The 24,413-nt window shown below is 57.3% G+C and overlaps 1 protein-coding gene across 1 annotated transcript in view; it reads left to right on the top strand.

Moving 5' to 3' along the window:
• The window catches only part of FOXO6 (forkhead box O6), a 74,555-nt gene that overhangs the window by 10,382 nt on the left and 39,760 nt on the right, over positions 1-24,413 (top strand). The window lies entirely within an intron of this gene.

The following is a 24,413-nucleotide window of genomic DNA, read 5'->3' as shown; positions in this document are numbered from 1 at the left end:
CTCAGCTGATGTGTCTCGCCATCATTGATTCTCAAGAGGCTGTATCGTACTCCAGCTGAAGCACTCGCCACACGTTTTAGGTATCCGCAGTCCCAGCAGGGAAGGAAGAAAGGAAGAGGGGAAACCAGAAAAAGCAGGGTCCTCCAGGCTTCCCCCACTTGATGCTGAGACCACTGCACTGCATTCTGTCCCAGGGCTGGCCTTGAGCTTCATCTGCCCCAGCAAAGTGCCGGGAGAGACGCCTCACACACACAGTGTCTCCTCACCCCGAGTGGTTCACGGTAGGGAACAGGACAGGGATAGCCCAGTGGTTTGAGCATTGGCTTGCCAAACCCAAGGTTGAGTTCAATCTTGAAGGGGGCTATTTAGTGATAGCCCCCTGCCCTCACAGCAAGAGCTGGACTCTTTCAGGGGGAGAGACAGCTCAGTGGTTTGAGCATCGGCCTGCCAAACCTGGGGTTGGGAGCTCAATCCTTGAGGAGGCCATTTGGGGGCTGGGGTCTGTCTGATGTACAACTAGAACTATGAGGGTCAACCACACTGAAGAAGCCAACATCCCTTTAGGGGGAGAGACCCTTGAAGATGTCAAACAATTTACTTATCTAGGTAGTGTTGTGAATAAAGACGGTGGTGCTGACCTAGACATCAAATCTAGGATTGGCAAAGCCAGAGCAGCATTTCAAACTCTGTGGCCAGTATGGAGATCGCACAACATCTACGTCGAAACAAAGCTGAGAATCTTCAATTCAAATGTAAAGTCCGTCCTGCTGTGTGCCTGTGAATCATGGTGCACCACAAAGTCCTCAACACACAACCTGCAGACATTTTTGAATAGATGCCTGAGGTGCATATTACAAATAAGATGGCAAGACAAAGTCACGAATGAACATCTGTGGACATGAACAGGCCAAGAGCCAGTGGGGAGCCAAATAAAAAGGAGAAAATGGGGATGGCTGGGACATACTTTGAGGAAACCCCCATCCAGCATTGTTTGACATGCCCTAAAATGGAATCCTCAGGGGAAATGCAGCCGAGGATGACCCCGAATAACATGGAGGAGATCTACAGTCATGGAAGCACAAGAACTGGGATATTCATGGGGCCAGATTGAAGCCATTGCCCAAGATAGAACCAGGTGGAGGAGCCTTGTGGGTGACCTATGCCCCACTTGGGGTTCACGGGTTTAAGTTAAGTAAGGTCTGTCAGGGATGGTGATAGGGCCTGCAAAGAGGGCAGGACACTGGACTCAATGGCCTCTGAAGTTCTCTTCCAGTTGTATGAGCTAATATATGGAGATATATCTGTCTCCTGGCAAGCTAGCTGTGATGGCAGAAAGGCAAGGAGCATGTGGGGCACATTTGAGGATGCAACGTCTCCTGCCTACGGAAGAGGTTGGAGGCAGGGCTGCTCCTGTGTTCCCAGGGCCCATCATAAATCAGACTTTAGGAACCACCCCTCTATCTCTTGCATCCCCCCACCCCACGCCCAGCTCAGGTATTATTTTATGCTAGGTGGAGCTAGTACAGCCACCTATAGTTAAGGTTGCCTGACATCTTCCATTGTAAGACCCTTTTGTCGGTTGCTTTATAACTTTGCGAAGCGTTAGCTGTTTGCCCTGACCCTTTCTACTCTCGGTGGTGTGTGTGTGTCGGAAATGTCAACAAAAAGGGTTCAGCTGGTTTCAGAAATGAAATGAAGGAAAACGTTATTTTGCTGATGTTAAAACAATCTTGTGTTTCTATGGAAGTGCTAGTGTCCCATGCATTATAGTCAGGGGCTTCGTCTTGCTGCAGAGATGTCTTTTACTGTTGTAATGAGGAAAAAACCACCCTCATTTGATGGTTACAAACTGCTGAAAAACCTCCGCTTGCACATGCTCTGTAGAGACTTGTTAGAATTTGGCAGCTAAATTCCTGTCATTTCTCTGGCACTGTGCGTGTAACAGTCCAGGGCTGCAGGGGCTAACCAGGCGTTTTCCTGCAATTGCTTCTCCCAGCTCTTGGGGACTGCTGTGATGCCCGGCTCCAGAAATGAGGTAGGGTGAGGTGTCCTGTGGTTTCTGTGCTGGCTCGTTCCTAGGTGGGGAGGAGGTTTGGCTGTGTGATGATACAGAGGGAGCAGTGAGATGAGGAAGGAGACGGGTTGGGAGGGAGACTGGGGCGGGGAGACAGGCCACTGGCTGTGGTGGAAGGGGTCAGCTCAGAGACACCAGCAGCAGAAGCATCTGTAGCAGGAAAGCAGAGGTCTGCCCTCTGCCCAGCCTGTTCCCTGGGCCCCTCTCAGCCAGTCACTAACCAGGGTGACCCCACAGACTTAGCCTGGCAGGAAGTCGGTTCTTGCCCATGCAGCTGCTTGTTCCCTCGCCCTCAGCCCTGTCCTGTTGGTGTGGACTGTCCTGCCCCCACTCCCATCACTCTTCATTAGCCGATGCTTCCTGCCCGCTCCCCTCTCCTCTGAGGAGCCTGGTTGGGGGGTGAAAGGCACAGTGGGCTGCAGAAGGACAGTGGGAGCAGGTCACCGCCTGCTGCTGAAGCTCATTTTGGCTGGCATCTGTTCATTATTATGTGTTGGCTTGGCTGCTCGCCAGCAGGAGAGCTGAAGGCCCGGCACAGTCACTGCTTTCACCCGCTGGGGGCAGAGGCTGCTCTGCCTGGCCCCAGGAAGAGGGGACATGGGTACTTCCAGTAGAACCCGTCACAAGCGGTACTGGGCACTCCCAGGGGAATGCAGGGGCCCCTCCCTTGCAAGCAGGGAAAGTCTGGATTGCCAGAGAAGGGAATGGCAGCAGCTAAAGTCACCTCTTAAGCCATCTGCTTCTGCACGTGCAGCTGTTCAGCTCCACAAGCCCCTCCCTGAAGTGGGGAAACTGAGGCACAGAGCAGCAAAGGACAGTATTTTGCTAAGGAGGAAATGGACCTCAGGAGTATTGGCTCCTGGGCGGAGGGCTGGCAGAGAGAGCTGAGCTCCTACAGCCTGCTGTGTCTCACCCTCCATTGCCTGAGTCCTTTCTCTTCCCAGCACCAACGTGGTAGCTGCTTCTCCCTGGTTCTGGAGATCTGCACCCCTTGCTGAACCCCTGTTGTCCTGGGGGCTGGGAACAAGGAGAGCTTTCCTGCGGGGATGCTGGTGGGGTTGCCGAGTTGAGGACCAGCCCAGCCCTGCTCCTGTGTACCTCTGCTATCACAGTTGACTGCCTGCAGTGCATTGCAGTAGTAGAGGAGGGGACCAGAGCAGGGCAGGCTGAAGACACTCCCAGGTGTGGAGCTGCTTGGGATGCAGCTTTCGAGGATGGGGGTGATGGCAGTGGCCCTGTGCTCTGGCATGGGGAGAGGGCCAGGGAGTCACTGCCCCTTGGCCCTCAGTGGTTCTGGCGGGGCTTCCAAGCTGTGGCCTTGTCCTACTGCTGGTGTGAATCTGAGAGCAGCGGAGGCCAGAACATGGGCTCAACGAAGAGGGCGAAGGCTGTTGCAGCGAGTGACCGAGAAGGGTCTGTGCAGGGCTAACCCCTGGCCTGGTTTGGGCAGCCCAAGTCTGTAGGAAAGTGAGGAAGAGCCCCTGGCGCATGCCTGAGGGAGGCATCTCTGTGTGGGAGCATCGCTTTGGCTGTCACAACCAGGTGCCTTTGCCAGGCCCTGGCCACAACTGTCTCTCGCACTCAACCACGGAGCTGGTTGCAGCATGCGCCTGCCCAGCACACATTCAGCACCAAGTAAATGCACCCAGCGTGGCCAGGCCTCCCTCCCACTCACTAGCACTGTCTCTTGTGCACACTTGGAGATATACTCGAACACTCCCCTGTGGAGAGATGACACTAACAGCCTCGTTAGTGCACACTTAGACACACACTACGCACTGAATTGCCTAGGAGTACACAAGTGCACATTACACATTCACCCCGTGTTTGCATGGCTGGGGCACGGCCCAAGACACAACCAGTGTACTACTGGGTACGTGAGCATATGCCCACACCCCTTGTGCACACGTCCTCTGGTGACTGCCCCTTGTGTATGCACCTGCACATCCCTGAGTGCGTGTGCCCAGGGACCTCGATGACTGTGCAAGCATCTGGCCCTCAACCACCCCCACTCTGCCTTTTTTGCCACGCCCCCTTTGGGGCTGCGGCGAGAGAGTTGCCCAGCTCTTCAGGGGCTGAGCAGGGAGGAAGGAGCCTTTTGGTCGAGCTGGGCTCAGGGTGCTTCTGAAGGACATGCAGCGTCCTGGGGAGCTCGGGGGAGGCGGAGATGGGGAAGCCGAACAGACACCTTTGATTTGCTCAGGAAGAAAGGGTTCTTAGAAGCTGCCTGGCGTGATGCCAGCAATTGGGCTGCGCTGGAGCAGCCGTGCCAAGCTGTAATTGCAGACAGACTCTGCTCGTTCAAAGAGCCGAGACGTTTATTTTTAACTAGCGTTAAGGTAACGTGCTGATCCCCAGACGGCAGGTTCAAAAGTTCACTGCCGCCCCCACCCCCAGCATTCCCTGGTTGCAGTCTGGCCATGAACACGCACCGCCCCAGTGCCCTCGCGTGCAGGGCGGCTCGTCTGGCATTTCTCTGGACAGCCGGGTCCTCTTCTGAGCAGCCTTTGTTTTCTCCCACGGAGTCTGGCTTCTCTCGGGGGGAGGTGGGAGAAGCAGGCCTCTGGGAATTGAACTCTGCGGTGAAGCCTTGGCCCTTGGAGTCACAGGGATTTGGGCATGTGGGGCTTTGCCAGCTCAGACCCTTTCCTGGGAGTGGGACCTGCTAGCCCCACTCAGCCCATCCCTGGCTGGACAGTCCTGGTGTGGAAGGTGCTAGGGAGCCATCTGCCCCTGCCCCCCAACTTCCTGGATCATTAGCAGGCGTCTCTGGGAGCTGGGCTGGAGCGAGGCACTAGATGTGGCCGGGTCACTTGGTGGGGGAGCGGGGGGGCGAGTCACTTGGGGAGGTGGCGGCGTGGCTGGGTCACTTGGTTGCGGGGGGCGAGTCACTTGGGGAGGTGGCGGCGTGGCTGGGTCACTTGGTTGGGGGGGGCGAGTCACTTGGGGAGGCGGCGGTGTGGCTGGGTCACTTGGTGCAGGGGGCGAGTCACTTGGGGAGGCGGTGGCGTGGCCGGGTTACTTGGGGGGGGGGCAAGTCACTTGGGGAGGCGGCGGTGTGGCCGGGTCGCTAGATGTGTTGGGGGGCAAGTCACTTGGGGAGGCGGTGGTGTGGCCGGGTCACTTGGTGTGGGCGGCGAGTCACTTGGGGAGGCGGTGGCGTGGCCGGGTCACTTGGCAGGGGGGGCAAGTCACTTGGGGAGGCGGCGGTGTGGCGGGGTCACTTGGTGTGGGCGGCGAGTCACTTGGGGAGGCGGTGGCGTGGCCGGGTCAGTTGGTGGTGGGGGCAAGTCACTTGGGGAGGCGGTGGCGTGGCCGGGTCACTTGGCGGGTGTGGCAAGTCACTTGGGGAGGCGGTGGTGTGGCCGGGTCACTTGGTGTGGGCGGCGAGTCACTTGGGGAGGCGGTGGCGTGGCCGGGTCACTTGGCAGGGGGGGCAAGTCACTTGGGGAGGCGGCGGTGTGGCCGGGTCGCTAGGTGTGTCTGGGGGGCAAGTCACTTGGGGAGGCGGCGGTGTGGCTGGGTCGCTAGGTGTGGGGGGGCCAAGTCACTTGGGGAGGCGGTGGCGTGGCCGGGTCACTTGGTGGGGGGGGGCAAGTCACTTGGGGAGGCGGCGGTGTGGCTGGGTCGCTAGGTGTGGGGGGGAGCAAGTCACTTGGGGAGGCGGTGGTGTGGCGGGGTCACTTGGTGCGGGCGGCGAGTCACTTGGGGAGGCGGTGGCGTGGCCGGGTCAGTTGGTGGTGGGGGCAAGTCACTTGGGGAGGCGGTGGCGTGGCCGGGTCACTTGGCGGGTGGGGCAAGTCACTTGGGGAGGCGGCGGTGTGGCCGGGTCGCTAGGTGTGGGGGGGAGGCAAGTCACTTGGGGAGGCGGCGGTGTGGCTGGGTCGCTAGGTGTGGGGGGGGCAAGTCACTTGGGGAGGCGGTGGCGTGGCCGGGTCACTTGGTGGGGGGGGGCAAGTCACTTGGGGAGGCGGCGGTGTGGCTGGGTCGCTAGGTGTGGGGGGGAGCAAGTCACTTGGGGAGGCGGTGGTGTGGCGGGGTCACTTGGTGCGGGCGGCGAGTCACTTGGGGAGGCGGTGGCGTGGCCGGGTCAGTTGGTGGTGGGGGCAAGTCACTTGGGGAGGCGGTGGCGTGGCCGGGTCACTTGGCGGGTGGGGCAAGTCACTTGGGGAGGCGGCGGTGTGGCTGGGTCGCTAGGTGTGGGGGGGAGGCAAGTCACTTGGGGAGGCGGCGGTGTGGCTGGGTCGCTAGGTGTGAGGGGGCCAAGTCACTTGGGGAGGCGGTGGCGTGGCCGGGTCACTTGGTGGGGGGGGGCAAGTCACTTGGGGAGGCGGCGGTGTGGCTGGGTCGCTAGGTGTGGGGGGGAGCAAGTCACTTGGGGAGGCGGTGGTGTGGCGGGGTCACTTGGTGCGGGCGGCGAGTCACTTGGGGAGGCGGTGGCGTGGCCGGGTCAGTTGGTGGTGGGGGCAAGTCACTTGGGGAGGCGGGTGGCGTGGCCGGGTCACTTGGCGGGTGGGGCAAGTCACTTGGGGAGGCGGCGGTGTGGCCGAGTCGCTAGGTGTGGGGGGGAGGCAAGTCACTTGGGGAGGCGGCGGTGTGGCTGGGTCGCTAGGTGTGGGGGGGGCAAGTCACTTGGGGAGGCGGTGGTGTGGCGGGGTCACTTGGTGCGGGGGGCAAGTCACTTGGGGAGGCGGTGGCGTGGCCGGGTCACTTGGTGGGGGGGGCAAGTCACTTGGGGAGGCGGCGGTGTGGCTGGGTCGCTAGGTGTGGCGGGGAGCAAGTCACTTGGGGAGGCGGTGGTGTGGCGGGGTCACTTGGTGTGGGCGGCGAGTCACTTGGGGAGGCGGTGGCGTGGCCGGGTCAGTTGGTGGTGGGGGCAAGTCACTTGGGGAGGCGGTGGCATGGCCGGGTCACTTGGTGGGGGGGGCAAGTCACTTGGGGAGGCGGCGATGTGGCTGGGTCGCTAGGTGTGGGGGGGGCAAGTCACTTGGGGAGGCGGTGGCGTGGCCGGGTCACTTGGGGGTGGGCAAGTCACTTGGGGAGGCGGCAGTGTGGCTGGGTCGCTAGGTGTGTGGGGGGGCAAGTCACTTGGGGAGGCAGCGGTGTGGCCGGGTCGCTAGGTGTGGGGGGGGGCAAGTCACTTGGGGATGCGGTGGCGTGGCCGGGTCACTTGACGCGAATGATGTAGCTAGTCCCTGTGAAATCCCCTTCTAGTCCCTTTGAAAGTCGCCTCCTTTTGGACTTCTGCTGCTGTGCTGTTCCTTCTGTTGCCCTTTCCTTACGCATCGCACTCAGGTCTCTACTTGGGGGTTAATTGCCTTCAGCTCCAGAGGCTAGTTTGATCTTAGCACTGAGGACTGTGGCCCCCTGCTCCCATGTTGCTTTGTCTGGTGACTGGAATGGAGCCTTGGGAGAGGTGGGGAGATGTTCTGGGCATGCTGAGCTGGGGCCATTGAATCTGCCGTTTCTGTTTATCAAGTTCTTTGCTGCTTGCTTGGCTAACCTGGTGACCCACTTGCGTGTGCACAGCAGGCGTGGGGCTGGGGCGGTGTGCTCAAGGAGATAAAGCAGAGGGGTGTGCTGGGGTGAATCACTGGCAGATTGTGGCCTTTGTCTGAGAGTAGCTCATGTAGGATCCCTTGGTGAGCAAACTGTTTTGCAAGAGGGTGTTGTCAGAATAATGGTGCTGACTTGTATATGGTGGCACCCACAATGTGCTAGGTGCTTACAGATGGGCCAGAAGGCCTGGCCCCTGCCCCGTCTGCTGTTGCAACCTTACAAGAGCGAGTAGATTGTTGTGTGCTGTGTTGTGCAATGTACATTGAGAAAATGTTATAGTAATCCACTAATAAGAAGTCAAAGTCCCATTTAATTCAGAGACCTGCGCCAGTCTGGGGCCAAGAACAGTCAGGAAGCCTGGGTCTGCAGTGCAGCAGCAGTCAAAAAAGCAAACTGAATGGTGGGAATTGTTGAGGAAGAGATAGAGACTATCTTCCTGCCCCTATATAAATCCACAGTATTCCCACATCCTTGAATACTGCATCACCTCATCTTAAAGAAGTTTTCTTGGCACCAGGAAAAAAAGTCCCGAAACTGGGAACAGAAATGAGTAGAGGTTTGGAACGGGTGCCTTATGAAGAGAGATTAGACAGACTGGGACTTTTGGGCTTAGAAAAGAGAAGGCTGAGGGGGGATGTGATAGAGGTCTGTAAAACCATGGCTGGTATGGAAAAAGTGAATAAGGAAAAGTTATTTACTTGTTCCAATAACATAAGAAGTCGGGGTCACCACAGGAAATTAATGGGTAGCCAGTTTAAAACTAACAAAAGGAAGTGTTTGTTCATGCAGAGCAGTCCTGGTTCGAACAGGAGAGGCGGAGCCCCCAGGGAGTGGGCAGATGAAACAATGGATTGGTGCGGAGCTAGTCTACAGAAAAGCCACTCTGCACTGGACAGGGAATGATGGAAGGAAATAGTGAGGGAGGCATCGGATGCCAAGGGGTGCTGAGCCCATGATGATGGTGGTTGATGATGATGGTGATGTTGTGAAGACCAGGACTTTAACAGGGTTCAAGAAAGAACTTGATAAATTCATGGAGGTTAGGTCCATCGATTAGCCAGGCTGGGTGGGAATGGGGTCCCTGGCCTCTGGCAGAGGCTGGAAATAGGTGACAGGAGGGGGATCATTCAATGGTTACCTGTTCTGTTCTCTCCCTCTGGGGCATTGGCTGCTGTTGGAAGACAGGACACTGGGCTGGGGGGTCTTTGTCTGAGCCCGTCTGTCCATTCTTGTGTACTGAGCCGCCCAGTGCTGCCTGAAGGTGGTTGCTTAGAGCCTTCTTCCTGAAGTGCTGGGCACCCCCAGCTCTAGCTGGAAGTCATTGGACTTGGTGGGCTCAACTGATTAGGCCTTCTAAGTTGGGGCTCTTTTTCGTCCCTGCGGTGATATATGCCCAGAATAGCTGCTCATTTAGTGCCATGAAACCGCACTGTGTGAGGTCTGAAATGCTAACTCAGCACAATCCAGTGGCTCACCTGGGTCCTGAGGACAGAGTACAAGGTGCCAGTGCTGATAAGACAGCCAAGAAGCCAACAACTGGTAGAGGAGGAGAAAGCAAAAGAACCACTGAGACCACATGAAGCTGACTTTGTATTCAAGACCTGCCTGTGCTAAGCATCCAGTTTTTGCTGGGCCCTGGGATAGAATCATAGAATCATAGAACACTAGGACCGGAAGGGGCCTCGAGAGGCCATCGAGTCCAGTCCCCTGCCCCAAGAGCAGGACCGACCACTATCTACACCATCCCTGATAGACATCTATCTAATCTGTTCTTAAATATCTCCAGCGAGGGATGGTGATGTAATGCAGGCTCCTTGCGTGCATGTGCATGCACACGTCCGAGACACAGACAGACAGACAGTTTGTGCTCTTGGTGACAGGTGGAACAGGAGCTGAAATACCTCTCAGAACATGGGAAACATGCACTGTAAGTGCATTTCCAAAAGGCCTGGGTAATATTCAGAGTAATCCCCACAGTTCTGTGTTTAGCTGAGGAGACTTGACATGCAGGCTACAGCGCATAAACTGATCACCAGAGTGAACCCCCAGCCTGCACACAATGCTGCTCAATACTAGGTAGCCTACAGTAGGGAAGTTTTGCTCGCCAGTGAAGGTATCACTGGAGGCCGTCCATCACAGGAAGTAGGACAATGGTTGCATGTTCTGAAGCTGTACAGCAAATCCACGTTCCTAAACTCTGATCAAATGCAGCTGCATGTGGCAGTTTAACAAATAGGACTTGTGCTGTGATCCCCTTGGCTGGGTCAGGTCTCCGGAGGAGGGGAACATAGTCATTGCTGCCCTGCCTCCGTAGCCTTCCATCTGTACCTGGGCACGGGGTGACTGGGGTGCTGCAGAGCGGCAGTGAAGAAGCATGTTCTGGAGTCACAGGCTGCTAAGCCCCCAACTGCCCCCTCCCCTTTTTGGACGGTCAGACCCCCTTCTGTCCCAGGGCTGTGAGAGAGCATTTTAGTGCTGTATGCTCCACGCTGCTCCCGGTTCCTCCGCTGCCGTGATTTATCTCTGCACTTTGCACTGATTGGATTAGAAGTTTAAATGCTAAGAGTGCCTAACAATATATTTTTCTTATTAATATTAAAAAATCATTATTGGATTTTTTTATGGTTCTGTTTTGAATTGAATCCCGTTTTTGATTTATTCTCTCTTCTAGAGTAGAATTTAATGCTAATAGGAACAATCATTGCTTTGTTTTCAGGCTTTGACTGTTTGGAAAACTTTCACTGCAAAGGGAAATTACAGCATTATTAAGAGTCCATTAAAAAGGGTTTGTCCATTGCCAGTTGGTACCTGCAAGCTGGAGGGAAAACAAAAAGCTAAAGACAAAGAGCCTGTTTTGCAAGGCTTTCTCCCCTCACCCTTCCTGGGGTGTCACGTAATTATCATGGCAATTATTATAATCAACTCTATTATGTTACAGGTATTAATTGTAGGTCCCACTGGTAAAATTTCCTGTGGGACTCCAGGCTAATCAAGTGTGTAAATCATGGTGGAACATGATTTTTTGTTAATCAGTAAAAGGAGAGATTGTGTCTTTGTGGTTCATTTTTGTGAAGTGAAGCCTTGTCTTCACCGGTACAAAGGTGCATTTCTTGCCTCTAGGTGAGTGGTGTGCGTGAGCTCTAGAGAGAAAAGCCTTACCAAGGCCAGGGGCTTTGGTTTTACTGAGGGGGAAACACAGCAAGCTCAGCCCTGGTGTAGGTCAGGCCTGGCCTGGCCACTACACACCAGGATGGGTCTGGTCTGCACTGTGTTGTTACCTTGTATGTTAGTTACAGTCAGGTGAAATGGTACCTATCCAGCAGCGACGGCAAAGCTGAGAGCCATGGCAAGGAGCCCCAGGTGCAAACCATACACCTGCTGCTGAAATGCTATTCTCCGTCTGCCAACCTGGGGCCTGATCCACCACTTGGCTCTGCCCTGGTGTCTGCACACAGCCCCCGGGGCTGCCCACGTGACTCCAGTTGTAGGAGTGAGATCTGGGGAGTATTCCAAAGGCAGAGGCTTATTTCTGGCTTTTCGTCTTGTTGGCATTTGGTGACCATGAACAGGCCAGTGGGGTCTGCAGGGTGTCAGGGTGGCCTGTTGTTGAGGCTGAACTCACGGAGCAGTGGAGGGCAAGGCTCAGATAGGCAGAACTCTGCTGTTGGGGATTTTTTTAAAGCTGTTTCTCCTAAGACTGTGGTTGGTGTGAACTTCTTTTTTTTTTAAACAAATTCTGAGATGGAAACCCAGACCCTTATTGGGAGTGCGCGCTTGTTATCCTGGCAGGATCGCCTGAGTGGCATGGGTTTGTGCCTGGTACAGTGTGGGCTTGCCTCTGACTGGGGCTCCCAGGCAATGCAAAACAAGGACTGAGATTGGAGACCCTCTGCACTGGGCACGGCACACCTCCGGGAGAAGACACTCCCTGCCCTGAAGAGCTCACAGGCAAAATAAACCAGGCTGCAGTTGGGATGTGGAGATGAGTCTCTGACAAATGACTTGCCCAGGGTCCCAAGGCACACTGGTAACCGAGACAGCAACATATAGAATGTCTCTGAAATCACAGAATCCTAGGGCTGGAAGGGACCTCAGGAGGTCATCAAGTCCAGCCTCCTGCCCAAAGCAGGATCAACCCCAACTAAATCATCCCAGCCAGGACTTTGTCAAGCCTGGATTTAAAAACCTCTGGGGATGGAGATTCCACCACCTCATTTGGTAACGCATTCCAGTGCTTTGCTCTCCTGGTGAAATAGTTTTTTCTAATATCCAGCTTAAACCTCCCCCACTGTAACTTCAGACCATTGCTCCTTGTTCTGCCATCTGTCACCACTGAGAACAGCCTCTCTCCATCCTCTTCAGGAAGTTGAAGGCTGTTGTCAAATCCTCCTCGCTTCTCTTCTACAACCTAAATAACCCCAAATCCTTCAGCCTCTCTTCATAGGTCATGTACTTCAGACCCCCAGTCATTTTCATTGCCCTCTGCTGAACCGGTTCCAGTGCATCCACATCCTTTCTATACTGGGGGGGCCCAGAACTGGATGCAATACTCCAGATGTGGCATCACCAGTGCTGAATAGAGGGGAATAATAACTCCTCTAGATTTGCTGGAAATGCTCCTCCTAATGCATCCCAATATGTCATTTGCCTTCTTGGCTTCAAGGGCACGCTGTTGCCATATATCCAGCCTTTCATCCACTGTAATCCCCAGGCCTTTTTCTGCTGCACTGCTATTTAGCCCATCAGTCTCCAGCCTGTAACAATGCTTGGGATTCTTCTATCCCAAGTACAGGACTCTGCACTTCTCCTTGTTGAACCTCATCCAATTTCTTTTGGCCCAGTCCTCCAATTTATCTAGGTCGCTCTGGAACCTATCTATACCCTCCAGTGTATCTACCTGACCCCCTCGCTCTGTGTCACCTGCAAATTTGCTGAGGGTGCAATCCATCCCCTCATCCAGGTCATTAATAAAGATGTTGAACAACACCAGCCCTAGAACCAGTCTTTGGGGCACTCCACTTGAAACTGACCCACCAACCAGACGTAGAGCCGTTGATCGCTATCTGTTGGGCCTGACTGTCTAGCCAGCTTTCTATCCATCTTGCAGTCTGTGGATCCAATCCTTACTTCCTTAACTTATGGGCAAGAATGTTGTGGAAAACTCTATAAAAAGCTTTGCTGAAGTCCAGGTATATCACATCCATTGACTTCCCCATGTCCACAGAGCCAGTTACCTTGTCATAGAAACTAATTAGGTTGGTCGGGCATGGCTTGCCCTGGATGAATCCATGTTGACTACTCTTGATCACTTTCCCCTCTTCCAAGTGCTTCGGCGTGGATTCTTTGAGGATCCCCTGCATCATTTTTCTGGGAACTGAGGTCAGGCTGACTGGTCTATAGTTCCCTGGATTGTTCTTTCCTTTTTTAAGGATGGGCACTACACTTGCCTTTTTCCCATCATCCAGGAGCTCTCCTGGTCTCAACGAGTTTTCAAAGATAATAGCCAAAGGCTCTGCAGCTACATCTGCCAATTCCCTGAGTACCCTTTTGCATTAAATCTGGACGCGTGTGTTTGTGTGCGTGTCTAGCTTTTCTAAATAGCTCTTAACCTGTTTCTTACCCACCAGGGGCTGCCCAGCTCCTTCCCATACGGCAGCATCCATGTCCTGGGACCACAGTGATTCTCCAGTGAAGGCAGCATGGATGGCCCATGTGGTCCTGCCAGCTAAGAAGCCAAGTGTCTGCAGGTGGTGAAAGGGATGGGGATGCCAACCTTCTGTTTGCAGATGACCAGATACCCTTGTCCCACCCCTACTGCCTTGCTGAGCCCGGCCTCCTCACGTCACACTTGCTCCCCTCTACCCTGGCTCGCTCCCGGGTCACCACTGGGCTGGGGCAAGGGTTGGGGTGTGGTTCTGGCTGAGGGTACAAGCTCTGAGGTGGGGCTAGAATGAGGGGTTCTAGGTGTGGGACAGGCTGGGGCGTAGGAGGGGATTCTGGGCTGGGCTGGCTGGGGAGAGTTCAGGGCAGGGGAAGGGGGCATGGGAAGGGTTTCAGGGCGTGGTCTCCAGCTAGGTGGTACACACTTCAAGCAGCTACTGGATGCATCTGTTGTGTCCCTCTGGCTTCTAGGTAGAGGGCCTGGGGATCTCTGTCTGCTGCCCACAGCCACAGCTCCCATTGGCCGTGGTGCTCACCTAATGGGTGGTAGGAAGCCAGCACTCGGGGTACGGGCAGTGCGTAGAGCTCCCGACGGCCCTGTGCCACAGCAGGATGTTATTGGCCTGGTGAGCAGTGCTGAGCAGGGTCCCTTTGTGGCCCGGCGCTTGGGTTAAATACCAGACCCTGGCCAGCCTGGCGAGGGCCAGGTGGAGATCTCGGTGTTGTCGGGCCTTCCCAGCTGTGCTTCTGTGCCAGCTGACTGTATCGCCACTCAGGCAGTGAGGGGCAGGCCCCCCAAGGTCAGAGGTCTTGTGTGGTTGGGTTGTGCCATGGCAGCTTTGTGTGAATGATTCCCCCGGGTTATGCCACAAGATGTGGATGGCTCCCCACCTTCTCCTGCCATGCTGCGGCCTGCTGGCCTCTCCAGCCTGCCCAGTGCAGTGCTGGAGCTCAGCTCGAACGAGGGGCTCAAGCCACGGCTGTCTTTGTCTTCCCCAGCCAGTGCCTGCAGCCCTTGGCCTGCAAACTGTTCCTTTGTGTGTCCAATGGCCGGACTGGTCCCTGTGAAGCTCTGCTGTGCAGCTACCCCATGGGGTTACGCAGCACTGCTACTGCACATCAGGGCAGGGAGCAGTGCCAGGCCTGCCAGGCATGAGCATGAGTGGGGGCCTTTGGGGAGCTTGGACCCTTCCAGGTGCAAGGGGAATTAGCCTACCTCTCCCGCTCAGCTGCAGGCTGCCTTCCCTCCCCACCGGCCCTGTCGGGTTGTTTCCTTGCTCTGTGTCCAGACATGGAGTGAGAAGGTTCCTGAGCTCTCCTGGGGCCCCAGGGCCCTAACAGGCTGGAGCAATCCTAGCTAGGACTGAAGTGGGGCTGGGGCATCTTGCTCACATGCTCCTGGGTCCCGGAGCTGGGCCCAGCCAGCAGGGTGTGGGTGGAGAAGGGGAATGCCATTCTGTAATCCTCTCTCTTGAGTGCTGAACCCTCGGTCCCCTGCCCGGCCCGCGACCTCGTTCCTGGCTCCAGCAGCCAGCATCCCTTCGCACGCATGGCTGCCCGGAGAACCAGCTGGGACTGGGCTGCCTGCTCTCCACTGCAGCCTTGGCAGCTTCCTGCCTGCCTGGAGCGAGGGGGTGAGCAGCTCCTGGGAGGCTGCCAGGGTGGCAAGCCGGTACAGTGGGTGAGATGCCTGGGGCCAGGCCCAGCAGCCTGCAGCATGTACAGTAACCCACTGTGGGGGTGAGCACGTGGCCGTGGGGGGATGGAACTGGGGCCACAGCCCCCCTTGCCCAGTGTCCGCTGCTCCCCCCCAAACCTAGGGTACTAGGGACCAGGCTGCGCTGTCGAGGGAAACCTGAAGCGCCTGCTTCTGGGTGCTGCATGGGGGGAAGCCAGGAGCTCCAGCCGCAGGAGTGCTGGGCTCTGTGTTCTCAGCCGTCCTTCGGCATTGGCCTGTGCCTGCCAAGAGTCCAGGCTGTGTTCTCATCTCTCAGTGTTGGAGACCTGCGAACCCAACCCGGCTACGTGCTGGAGCTTTTCCATCGCACAGCCCCAGGCAGGCAGGGAGGGGGCTGGTGTGCACAATGCCTTAGGCAGCGCTAAGCCTGTGGAGTGCTGGCGGTGGGCACAGACAGGAGCGCCTGCTCAAAGGGGCCAGTGCACATCCCAGACTTTGCGTGCAGCTCCGGCTGCAGCACTGCGCTTGCCGTCCAGGGCCCAGGTCCCACTGTGCTGGCCCTGTGCCACGTATGGGAATGGAAGGGCACACAGGGGGCTTTAAGGCCCTTTGCCACTAATCAGAGTCTCAGGTTCCCTGGAATTTGCTCTAACTTAGCTGCAACAGCTCCCTAGGGTCCCCTGCCAGCCCCTCACAGCCCTGGCCATCCCTACTCCTTGTGTGCCCCCTCACTGTGTTCTCTGGGGCAGGGGTGGGGTTCCATCCTTTGCTGCTGCTGAAGCGGTGTGAAGGGGCCAGGAGCAGTGGAAAATGAGGCCCTTGTTAATGTGCTGCCTGGGCTCAGGGAAGCAGCAGCCCGTACTGCTCTGAGCACCCAACAGCATGGGCCCACACTCGCTCTGCTGCTCCTGTCGCCTGGCAGTCAGCCAAGGCCTGAGGGACTCCAGGTCTCTGCCCTGGCTGGCTGGACTGGGCCAGAGTGTGGGCATAGGCCAGTGGCCCAGGGTCTCAGCCGGGAGGCTGTCTCATGGCAGCAGGCCCTGGTTGGATGCTGAAGTTTGGGTGTTCCGCTCCTTGATGCGGCACAGATGCAGTGGCTGGGTCCCGCTCAGTGCCAGAGTCCCTCCTGCTGGGGCGTTCCATTGCTGCAGAATGGATTTTCCACTCCCAAAAGCATTGTGGCAAATGCCCAGAGCAAAACAGAAGCTCTCCGAACAATGGGCAAGGCCAGAGGGGTGCAGCAGTGCCTGGGCTGGGACACACTGAAGGCTGGCGGTCTCTTTAGACAGGGAAGGAAACGGGGGTGTGGTCTCACGCTGCCCCAGGATTTGTGCTCCCGGCCCCCCACCCCTCCATCTCTGGGGCAGGAAAGTGACACTAGATCTGATGCTTCAAAGTGGTCTCTGGACTCTCAGCCCTCCCAGCTAGCTTCTGCCAGGCTTGCCCTAACGGGCCCCTGTTCAGCAGGCTGGCTTACTCGCAGGCTGTGTGCATGCCCAGGGTCTGTACGTTGGCACACTTCCCAACCCTCTGCGCACATGTAGGCGAAGGGGCAGCCCCCGCACATGGCAAGTGCAGAGGACAGAGGAGCAGGCCCACTGAGGAGCTGCCCTCCAGGGCTCTGCTGAGAGCTAGATAAAGGATTGATGAAATCTCTGCTGGCTGCCAGCGTGTCCTCAGGAGCCCGACCAGCGGCAGTGACCATATGGCAGAGGTTTCCCAGCACCCACTTCACAGCCAGCTCGGCAGCTCCGGAATCCCAGCAATAGGATCCACTCAAACCTCCCTGTGTATTTCTTGGCTGACCTGCTCTCTTTTTTCCTGCATCCTGGAGTCTGAATACGTGAGCCAAGGAGCGGCTGTGTGGGGAGGCCGCATGCCAAGCTCTGAGCCAGCTGTTCGGCCTGAGGCTGCGCTTGGTTAAGGATGGTGGCTTCAGGTTAATTTTTGAACACCAGCCCCTCTTATTTGGATGGATTGAGCAGATTTGCTTCCCTCACCCTGAGAATTGCCAAGAGGATCCAGATGTTCCATTCCCACTTTCATACAGTGACGTGACTGCACTGCCCTTTCCCATTGCCCATAGCACATCGCAGCCATTCCAGGATTCAGCCTCACATCCACTGCCTGCAAGGTGGGGAAGTTGAGGCACAGAAAATGTCACAGTTTGGGTATTCAACTAGTTAATCTGCAATAGCGTGTGCAGCATGTATGTTCGGCTGCACCCCCAATTGCATACCATGAACATGACAATGTGTGTTGATCAGGTGCTCTGATATTAGTGTGGTCACTTGCACTCTCAGCTGTTGGATGACCCTGCCCAGCACAATAGTTCCACACCGGGGGGAGGAGGCGTCTCACTTTTCCATGCAGAACTGGGCTTCTAATTAGTTAGGAAATGGAGGGGCTTGTCTGACTTCACACTGGAAACGTTTTCAGGACGTGCGCTCCAACCACCAGCCCATAGATTCACAGATTCCGGAAGGGACCATTGTGACCCTCTAATCCGACCTCCTGCATGGTACAGACCAGGGACCTGCCCTGTGATGATTCTTTAGACAGCACCGACCTTGATTAAAATGTCGTCTGGTGATGGAGACTCCACCCCAGCCCTTGGTAAGCTGGTCCTGTGGTTAGTCACACGCTCTGACAACAATTTACAACTTCTTTCCCATCCAAATGTGTTTCACTTCCGTCTCTGGGGATTGGCTGGGGTGAGACCTGTGTGTGGCGCGAGGAGCCAGCCCGCTTGTTAAATATTTGCTGTCCATGTCGGTACATAGAGACTGTGGTTGAGTAACTTTGTCGTGGCTCCGCTGACAAGATGAAGCTCTTGGAGCCCGTCCCCGGGAGTGGGTTTTCTGGACCATTTCTCATGCTGGTGGCTCTTTGCGGACCAGTTTACCAATGTTATGCTGGAACCGGGGCCAGGGAGTGGGAGCCCACGTGCCAGCAGCAGTTGCAATGGTGCCGAGGACAGACGTAAGATAAGCTTCCAACTTGCTTTTCTCCTGGGAGCAAATTAGCCCCTTTGGTGCCAGCATTGCCCCTGGAGGGCCGAGCCCCCCACCCTCCAAAGAGTCTTTGTTCCCAGACACAGACGTTTCCGTTTAGCTGTGTGTGCTTGCACGCAGCTCACTAAGTGATGTAGCGTGCTCCATCTCAGGGCACGCATCTGTCCTTCATTACTTACCTCTCCCTTCATCTGCACGTGTGGCCTGACACAGCCACTGAGGATCCAGTGCCATCTCCCTCCTACCTGGGCTTGGCATCTTTCATGGGGTGGGGGCTCAGCAAAGGGACCTTGGCCAAGATTTCTCCACACAGCGTAGAGTTGAGGCACATACCTGCATTCACTTGAATGGAAGATGTGTCTCAGTCACTTAGGCTTGTTCCATCCCTGGTCTTTGATCTCCCTCAAGTGTCCTGTGTGGCAAAACAGTGATCACCAATGGTCCCTAAGGCAGCAGTGTAGTCTAGCAGGCTGAGCAAGGACTAAGCACAGGACTCCTGAGTTCCCTCTCTCAGCTTTGTCACTGGCTCAGTGCATCCCCTCTGCTGTATCCACACGCCCTCTCTAGCTGCCCCACACTGCAGGGGGCCAGCTGGAGGCTGCTGCTTTGACGGATTTACCCCACTGAGATGGGAGCAATGGGTGGCAACTCCCAGTCCCTCTGCACCCCTTCTGACTCTTCGCCCTCCAAGCAGCTTCTTGCCTTGATCCAAACCCAGTCCAGAGAGTGGAACTGATTTTGCTCTGGGCTGCGGAGGAAGGGCATCCCTGAATTAAGTAATTCACAGCCACGGGAAACTGCCTTCTCCACCCCTGCTCTGGAGCTCATGGAGTGCTGCCTGGGAAGCACTGGGTGAAGATCAGGTGGCATCAAGCACGGGCCAGAGGGCAGCAGGACTTGGCACAGGCTGAGCTGCCACCGCTGCTCGGGGCGGAAGGAGAGAGACAGGAAGTGGTACACCAAAGGCAGCTTTGCTTCCGACTGTCCAGCAGGGCCTTGGCCACCAGTTCACGGGGAGGAGTGACGGTCATGGGCTATTCTGACTGGTCTGGATCAGCACACACTAGGGCAGGCATCGTCACCCCTGGAGAGCACCTGCTTCTCCTGTCACCGGCCACTCTGGGCAGCTGAGGCGGTGCCACAAGGCCCGGGGCAGCGGGACTCCCAGGGTCTGTTCCTTGCGCTGTGACTGATGGCTTTGGGCAAGTCCCTTCCCCCTCCTGTGCATCCATTCCCCACATGCAGGAGGAATAACTACTGGCTGCAGGGCTAAGTTTGTCACCGTGGCCAAGTAATTTATGTCTGGGGAAACTGCAGGGCTGCAGCTGCTCAGCACTGCCCCTCTGAAAAGCAGACCAGTTTCGCAGGCACCTTCATATGGAACAAGGAGCCAGCAGATTTGCTGGCAATATTCCTGCTGTTTTTAATTTGTGTGTGTAGAATAAGTGTTGTTATGTGCACCGAAGCATGCACAGATGTGCACCACCAAGAGACTCACGCTGCCTGCTGTGAGTGGCTGTGGGCGCTCTGCCAATCTGCTGTGTGGTACCTGAATCTCTCCTGGGCAGGCGGCTCTCCAAGCACTCCGCTTTCAGGTACCTGTGCAAGGTGGCGGGGTCGGGGGAAGGGCTGGGGGCTCCCAAAGGGGGCAGTGCCTCTGGTGGAAGCAGTGCCCCTCCCAGAGTGCACCATGCCACAGCCCCTTCCCGCATCCCCAGCAGCCATGCAGCACCCCTGCACCATTTCAGGGTAGCAGCAGCAGCAGTCAGGAGCCCTGGGCCCTTTAGAAGTGCCCAGATGCAGGGCAACTGCCCCTTTGCCCCCTGGTGGCAGCTCTGCAAGGGGCTGTCACTGGGGCTATGCCGTCTCCACCCAAGTGCCCTGAACTGTGGGGCTGGGGGCAGGGAAGGAGCCCAGGTCGGAACTTGCCCAAGGATGCTCTCCCAGGGGTTACCCTCGCATGGGGAGAAGCGGGCAGGCTTTGGGGACGACTCAGAAGGCAGGAGGCCTTGTGGTGCACTCTGCTGACGGCTCTTTCCCTGGCGTCCCCGAGGCTGGGAGCGGGGAGGGGTTAACCGGAACAGAGCCTGTGTGAAACTCCCAGCTTTGGAGCTGCAGGCAGAAAGTGCATTTGTGGCCTCCAGTGGCCGCCTTGAAGACAATCCAGACCTGTCTCGGAGCCGTCTGCTGCTAAAACCCTTTGATCCACTTACTGTCCTCTGGGGAGCTTCCTGCAGTAATGGTGCTAATGCCCCGGTGGCGACAGGGGCTTAGCTGCCAGACAGATGCAGGCATGTCCCCCTCCCTCTGCCAAGCCAGAAAGCAGCAGCAGCAGCAAGCCAGCGATTGGGTCAGCCTGTGTGACAATGAGAATGCCACATGGGCTTCACCCGGTGGTCCTGGAAGCCGGGATAAATGTCTACAGAGCCGGAGACGCCCGGCAGTTCCATCTGGGAGGGGCAGTTTGGAGTGGGGGGGTTCATCACACAGAAAGGAATTATTGCCAGGTGCCATTTTCGAGCAGTTTTAGGTAGGAAAGAACAATAATTAGTAGGGTTTTACTGTCACGGGGCCCTGGCAGGGGGTTCATTGGGAGGTCCTTGGGCAGGCATGGGGAGGAGCTCTCGGATGTTGGCCACAGAGCGCTCCTTTGGCCAGGCTGTAGTTGGTGGGTGCAGTGGGACCCTCCATTGAGCGGTTGCTTTCAATGCTGAGCTTAGCCATGATGTGTAGCTTCATCGAACAGGCCCAGATGGACCTTGTTGGGTGGTTGCCCTGGTGAGCTCCACTGGCTGGTTGCAATGGGGAATCCTATCTGGTGCTCATAGCTGGTTGGGAGGCTCTTGTGGAGACTCATGGTGAGAAGCGGCATTGGGTGTTCACGACAGGTAGCTCTGGTGATCTGCGTTAGGGGGATGCAGGGCCCCATTGGCTGGCCATGGCTGGGGAGATGCAATGTGGATGTCCTGATGAACATTTCGGGGGACCTTGTTTACATGTTGGCATAGTGGTGGGATTTCATGTTGCTCCTCTGCTCCCTTCTCCAGCCTTGGGGGCCTGTGGTTGGAGTTTCTGATGGTTGCACACAGGTGTGGTGAGCAGAACTTGGAGAGGGATGACACATGAATTACACCCTTACCAGAGGCCTTGGAAGGACCCTTTGGATTGTTGTTTAGGCTTAACCTCTGAGCTCCCATCAGGTACCGGCTGTGGGGAGAGGAGTGGAGGGCTTAGGAGACGAACCGAGGGACTGCTTGTGGGATGGAGTCAGGGAAGGTGCCAGAGCCTGTTTGCTGTGCTGAGTGGGGATCGTTCTCCAGGAGGGCAGCAGCAGGGCAGGAGAGCTGTCCCCCGTTGTGGCGGCACACGGCATCTCTGTGCAGAAGGGTTTAGTGGAGATGGCAGAAGACACTGATCCTAGCCAGAAGCACAGAATTGTGGGTCCCTTTGGGAGCGCTGGGAGCTGGATCTCTGCTGCTGCACAGGGATGCAGCGCTGCGCAGAGCCCATCAGCGCCTGCAACGAACGCAGCGTTCCCACTCCCCAAACCCTTTCCTGTCCCTCCATAGCCAGAAGTAATGCAGGGGACTTCATGCTGGGACAGAGTGTCCTGGCCTGGGTTGCAGGCATGTTGCTATGTGAAATGGGCCAAGAACGGCCCTGCTCAGATGCACCTGTATTTCTGCTTCCTTTGGACGCCCAGGCTGTGTCTATCCGGTGCCCTCGCCGTGAAACAAACCAAGCCATTTGTGCTGTGTTTTGAGTGGATTACAAAATAGGTTGTTTGGGCACATGGCGCTATTTCAAGGCAGCCCTGGACTCCTCTTGCAATGAGGTGTAGAGGGATGCCGGACCAGTGCGCCGTTCGAGACAACGGGCGTGTTTCTCAGCAGTGGGCAGCTGTGTGGAGATCCTGCCGTATCCCAGCATAGTGCCTGCCATGTAGATGTAGCCCTCGGGAGAGGCAAGCACTTAGAGGGGCCTGAGCATTGCATTTTCAAAGCTGTGCAACAATGTGAAGTGACCTGACCATTATCTGCCCTTCGCCATTGTGAGTCCCACGGTGGCTGGTCCCTTCCTCTCCCCTACCCAGCCCCTCTCACTCCCCCTGCACAGCCCCCAGGACTCGCACCTTCCCTTTGCCAATGCAGATTTGGTGTGTAAGGGGACGGTTGCCCCAGTGGGGGCTGGCTGCCTGCCCCAATGGTGAGAGGAAGGGGGAGGGTCAGTGAGAAATTCGAACCGGAGACTGGCAGTGCCCAGGAGCAGTGGGAAGAGGCCAGCCTGGTTAACGAGGTGGGTGGGCTAACGAGCAGGTCAGGAGGCTGGAGGGAGGCCGTCCTCCTCGTGAGCTGGAATCGCCTAGGTCAGAGAGAGGGGCAGAGCTAAGGAGAGAGAGCAGGGGCCTGGTCTGAGCTGGGGAGCAGCGCCCCAGACCCCCCAGAAGCAGGTCCATGCTGGGAGCAGGGCTGCAGCCACAGATGGGAGAAGCGGCCTAGGAGGGGTGCTGAGTCTGGGAGGGTGAGGGGACCAGGGCAAAGGCCCAGTGCAGGGCAGCTCCCTCAGCCAAGAGGATGGGGCGCAGCTGGAGGCATTGTCTGGCTGCTCTGACAGAGCCGCTCTCAGGGTGACAGCTGGGGGCTGGGACTACTTAGGCGGCAGTGCAGTGCAGTGCCAGGCTCCCATGGGGGTCCTGTTGTTCGCTGGGCAGAGCTGCGTGGGTGCCACCCTGCACCTTGCGCGTGTGGCTGGGCTGGAGACAGCTTCCTAGAAGCTAACAGGTGTCCTGTGGCACTGCACCAGTGCCTCCCAGATGCTGGGCTCCGCACCAGCTCGTAAGCCAGACACCGAGGCTGCCCTCCCCGCTGCTGGCGACAGGCTCAGGCCTGGGCAGTAGCCCCGAGGGGCAGGCAGCGTGGGGCGCTGAGTGGGCCAATGAGGCACAAAGGCGAAGGCCCTGGCAGGAGAGCAAGAGGGGCTGTTAGGGGAGTGTGGCCCCCAGCAGGACCCCAGGGAGCCTGGGAAGGGCAGAGCGGGCGTGTGAAGGGAGGCGACTTGCTGAAGCTAACAAAGGCGCTATTGAGTGATAGAGCTTGGCCCTGCTGCTGTGTGAGGCAGGCCAGGAAAAACAGGCCTGGAGCAGGGAGCACACTGTGTCCCTGGCGGGAGCTGCGCAGCCCTCGGTACATTCCAGCGTGCAGGAAACTGGCAGGAGCTGGAGGCTCTGCACATCTGACCCCAGCCGGGACAGATGCCCAGCCCCCGGGTGCTGCTCCCTCCCCCTGCTCCCCTGCTGCGGCTAATGCCCCGGGTGCTGCTCCCTCCCCCTGCTCCCCTGCTGCGGCGAGCGGTGGGCAGGGCAGCGGGACCCCCTGCAGCTGAGGGGCTGCTGAAGCTCAGCAGTTGTAGGCCAGCCCAGAGCTGGAGGAGGGCTGATGACCGGGCGCCCTTCCCAGGAATTAGAGGTTGGGTTACAGGCTGCTTTGTCCAGGCAGCAGCACCTGATTCAATTAAAACACAGGGTATGGCCAGGCAGGAACAGCCCTAGGCACCTGCAAGGGCTGTCCACTCTGGGGAGAAAGCCACAGCTCACCTTCCTGGTGCAGAGCTGCCTGTCCCCCCCAGGGGGCTGGGATGCTGAAACTGCCCCTTGGGGGAATCTCCTATGCCTAGCTGCAGCAGGAGGAGGACCCAGGGGATGGCGTGAACCCCCCAGCGTGGCCATTCACTAAGGCCAGCTCAGCAAATCTGGTCTGTGCTCTAGTTCTCCTTTCAGGGAGCCCTGGGCCCCCAGGCACTCAATAGTGCCAGCAAGTCTCCCATCCAGCTACTAACCAGGCTGGACCTGCTTAGCGTCTAAGAGCAGGTGTGGTCCCTGCATGGTGGTGCCCAGCAGAGTCCCACCCAGGTGCCTGAGACTGCCCAGTGAAGAGCACTGAGGATCCCGCCTCCCCCCCACTTCCACTCAGGCTGCTCCCCCACAGCCCAAAGCCTGCGCCTCCCCCAGCCATCCCAGCCCTTCCCCCACTGCCCAAACCCTAACGCATTCACCCTGCGCCTCCCCCAGCCAGCCTTGCCCTGCTCACGACCCGAATCCTGATGCATTCACCCTGCCCCCACACACCCTTCCTGCCTCTTCCCTTCCCCCAGCCCTGCAAACCCCCGACACAGCTGTACCACCCTTCATACACATGCCTTCATCTCCCCTGTTGCTGCCAGCCCCACCCAGCCCTACACCCCCACCCTTCCCTCTTCCACACACCTGTGGTGTCCCCCCCACCGCCAGCACCCCCTTCCCACCTGCTGGGCCCTCGCGTTCTGCTCCAGGCCCTGCAGAGGGGCTTTTTGCCAGGAAAGCTTGTACCCAGAACTCCTCACATCCTGCACCCCCAGCCACAGCTTCACCCCTGCACCCAACCCTCAGCCC

The sequence above is a fragment of the Carettochelys insculpta genome, chromosome 24 (assembly GCF_033958435.1).
Source record: "Carettochelys insculpta isolate YL-2023 chromosome 24, ASM3395843v1, whole genome shotgun sequence".
NCBI lineage: Eukaryota > Metazoa > Chordata > Testudines > Carettochelyidae > Carettochelys > Carettochelys insculpta.
Note: the sequence above shows the minus strand (reverse complement) of the source record. Positions and strands in the feature narration are given on the sequence as shown.